The sequence below is a fragment of the Gavialis gangeticus genome, unplaced genomic scaffold (assembly GCF_001723915.1).
Source record: "Gavialis gangeticus isolate Ggan-Ray unplaced genomic scaffold, GavGan_comp1, whole genome shotgun sequence".
In the NCBI taxonomy this organism is placed as follows: domain Eukaryota; kingdom Metazoa; phylum Chordata; order Crocodylia; family Gavialidae; genus Gavialis; species Gavialis gangeticus.
The window spans coordinates 92,780,700-92,784,211 of NW_017729025.1; the positions used below are offsets into that span (position 1 = coordinate 92,780,700).

General features: G+C 64.6%; 1 protein-coding gene and 1 long non-coding RNA gene across 2 annotated transcripts in view; one reads left to right on the forward strand and one right to left on the reverse strand.

Moving 5' to 3' along the window:
• ACTN1 (actinin alpha 1) overlaps positions 1-3,512 on the forward strand; it is a 207,565-nt gene that overhangs the window by 28,197 nt on the left and 175,856 nt on the right. The gene's annotated exons all lie outside the window — the stretch shown is intronic.
• LOC109298853 lies at positions 425-3,416 on the reverse strand. Its single transcript, XR_002097718.1, has 4 exons — positions 3,322-3,416; positions 2,761-2,916; positions 1,785-1,823; positions 425-1,318 (listed from the first exon to the last, which is right to left on the reverse strand). It is a non-coding gene; the product is annotated as an uncharacterized LOC109298853 (long non-coding RNA).

The following is a 3,512-nucleotide window of genomic DNA, read 5'->3' on the forward strand; positions in this document are numbered from 1 at the left end:
TTGCTGCAACTTGAGCCCATTGCTCCTTCTCTGTCATCTGCCCCTACTGAGAAGAGTCCAGCTCCATCCTCTTTGCACCCCCCTGCAGGTCATTGGCAGCTGCCATAATGCAGGGGAAACCATTGCTTCTTCGTTCTGCCTTCCCAGAAACAAGGCATGTGTCTTATTTGGGGGCGTCGTAGTCCAGACAATATGGTACCACAGTGTAATGCAGTGCAATTGCGTGGGCAGAGTTAAGGTTAGCCAGGCAAGCTTGACTCCAGCATTTCCTGGCCTCTGGGCGCTGGCTGCTACAGGTATAAGGCTCCTTTCAGGGTGTTTTTTGCACTGAACTCCTCCGGTGGGGATGCTGAGGAGGAAGGGGATGCCCTGTCGTGCACACCCCACTCCCCGTGGCTTCACACTCATGGGGACACCAGCACATCAGCTTCACAACATGTTTAATATGACCCACGAGAGGCACCGCTGGGCAGGGGCCTGCCCCGTCCCCCGCTTTCAGCCACTCCACCCACAGTTTGCAGTTCCCCCAGCACCAGGGAGGGTCGGGGGGGGAGGCCAGACACACTGGAAACCCAGGGCTGAGCCCCCCGTGCCCAGCTCAGGCCAGCATCCCCTCCACAGTCTCTTCAGAGAGGTGCTGCTACTGCAGCTCCCCCCCAGCTGGGTGTGAGCTGATGGCCTCGGTGCCCCACCTGCGATGCTTGCCCAAAGAGAGCAAGAAATGGAGAGAAGTGGGCACCAAGCACCAAAGAGGCCACTGTGTCCATGAGAGGCCTCGGCCTCGGCCTCGGCCTCGGCCTCGGCCTCATCCTTTGGTGGCTTCTCCTCTGAAGTAGTGACCAACAGCTCGGCCCCGAAAATGCTTCCACTGACCCCCAGCACACTGGCAAGGCCCATGGGCAGGGCTCCCCCAGGCTGTCCGTAGCATCCCCAGGGCCTCTCCATTGAAACTGAGGGGGGAATTTAGGATCGAGGCAGCAGAGACCTCCTGCAGACCCAGAGGTGCCCAGAGGTGCCGTGCCAGCCCATGCCCATCCAGTGTTGGTCTAGGGGACAGGAGGAAGCAAGCAGCAGCTGGCGCTGGGGGACCCTGGGTCTGGGGTCTGGGAGGCGCTGACGGCTCTGGGGTCTGTTCCCCGGTGTTTTTCCTCCAAAGGGCTCTGCTCATCGCGGCGGCTGGCGGCACCTTGGGAAGGGGTGGGAAGAAGGTGATGGAGCCGGTGGGCACATCCTGAGAGACCCCCAGTGCCGGCGTGGACCCTGTGCTGGGCTCTGCGAGTGCCCGAGCTCTCTGCCGGCTCCCTCACTGGAAATGAACCTGGGGACAAGGAGGGAGACGGACCAGCCTGAGTGCCAGGACAGAGACCGCTGCCCGGCCCCCTGCCCCGTCTGTGCGGGCTCACCCAGGGTCCAGAGCAAGGAGACACAGCCGTGGCCACGGACGCGGGCCCAGGACATTCATTGCCAGGGGGCTGGGAGCCCTGGACCCTGAGCTGGCCTTGCCCTGGGAGCACAGGGCAGCTTTCGTCCCCCCTTGCCCAGGGCAGCCAGGCCCTGTGGGTCCCTTCTCTCACACCCGTGAGCCCCAACAGCAACCGTCCAAGGGTTTCTCACTGCCGCTGGGGCCAGTGACCCCATGCACAGCCCTGCTGGGCAGCACTGGGAGCCGCGTCTCTGGGCATAACAGGCCCGCTGAGCTGCCCCACGTTCCCGGGACGGCAGCACCGCGCTGGGGCAGCCCCGGGGACGTGGCTGGGCTGAGGAGAGCGAGCCGTCCCTCTCACCTGGAGTGTCAGGCGTCCAGCTCACGCGTCCCGAAGGAGCTGGAAAGAGAAAGCCAGCGGGGGCGGGTTAGTCGTCCTCCCCCCAGGGTGCACTGCACCGCAGGAGGGTGCCAGGGGAGGAAGGGGTTAACTCCGGCGGAGGGGCTGTAGCAGCTTGGGGTTGCGGGACAAGCCGGAGGGGAAACTCCCTCCCGGGGGTGGCAGACAGAGATCCCAGGCTCCCCCATCTGGACTCCACACCTGCCCCCCTCCCCACTGCCTGAACTGGGCACCCACAGCCCTGCCCACCCCCAAGCGGGAAGCCCGATGCCCCCGTGGGCAGAGCTGCCCCAGCGATGCTACAGGTATAAACCCGAAGGGGACTGGAGAGCAGAGCCAGGGCCTTTGGCCCATGCAAATTCTCCCTCTCTCCCGGGCTGGGCGGGCAGAGCTGCCAGTCCTCGGTGCTCCCCATTTCTCGGTGCCCTCGGCCTTGCCTCCAGGGAGAGAGGTGCCCCCCGGGTTTATAACAGCAAAAAAGACCCTGGCATCTGGATCCCACCATGACCGGCCGGGATCTGGGCCTCCAGGGTCCTTGTTGCTCATGGCGCACGGGCATCGGGGATGTCTCCCTGGCCCTGCTGCTGAGGCAAGAGGCAGGGACAGGAGAGAGGCCAATTCGGACCCGAGAATCATCCCGGCATCCTCCGGGGCTGCATCACGCCTGCAAAGGCCTCCATGCCTAGGGCGACTGTCCCTCCACCCCATGTCCGGCAGCCACGGGCACCGAACTGGGAAGCCCGCCTAACCCTGCCCTGGGGTAAGGGGCTTTGTTCGTGGCAGCCTCACTGATCCTGGCCCCCGGAGAGGGATCTGCCAAGGCACCGGGCTCCCAAGGCATCACCCCCGTGCCTGGGCAGATGTGATGCAGCTGCGGGTGGGATGCCGTACCCCGCGCTGGGGCTTCCCCCCCACCAGGTGATTGGCCGCCACTCACGGTTAGGGTATCAGTAGCGAAAGCAGCCACACTGTTCCTCATCTCGTTCTCATTGCCCCGCAGCGGGATGAGTGAGATGTTACCCAACCTGGAGTCCAGCGGCACCCGCGACGCTCGTGCCCTGGAGGGCTCTGACGGCCACACGCTCCCGCCGTTCTGCGGAGATGGGGAGGGCTTGCGATGAGGGTGGGGAAAGGGGCCTATACAGCCATGGGGCCACACTAAGAGCCCCCCTAAGACCGTCTGGAGAGTCCTGACAACTCGTGTCATGCAAGGCTTTGAACGCCTGCAGCCAGCTCAGAGCAGGGGGTCGAGGTCTCCTAAGACAGGCAACCGGGCCCCGGGGGCGCCGGACGAGCCGTGAGAGCCGGACGACAAGTGCCGCCTGGATCAGTCCAGAGCAGGGACCCTCAAGCTGAGCTTGTCGATCCATCTAGGGCTGGGGTCCGACCCCCCTGTTTTGCAGGGGTCTGTGTGTCTGACTCCAAGCAAGGAGGCAGGTCCCCTCTCTGCCCCCCGCCATCCCTTCCCCTACCCTGGAAGGGCCTGGCCCCACAATACCTTCACGAAGAAGAAGCTGGCAAACCACTCCCGCATCTCCATCTGGGTGTCGCAGCACAGGTACCTGCAGAGGGGACACAGGGGTGGTCAGGGCTGGGGTCCCATGCCCCTTCCCCAGCCACAGCAGCCCCCATGTCACCCCTGCACCCATCAGCTGCAGCAGCTGGACACCAGGCACAGCCGCCCGCCTC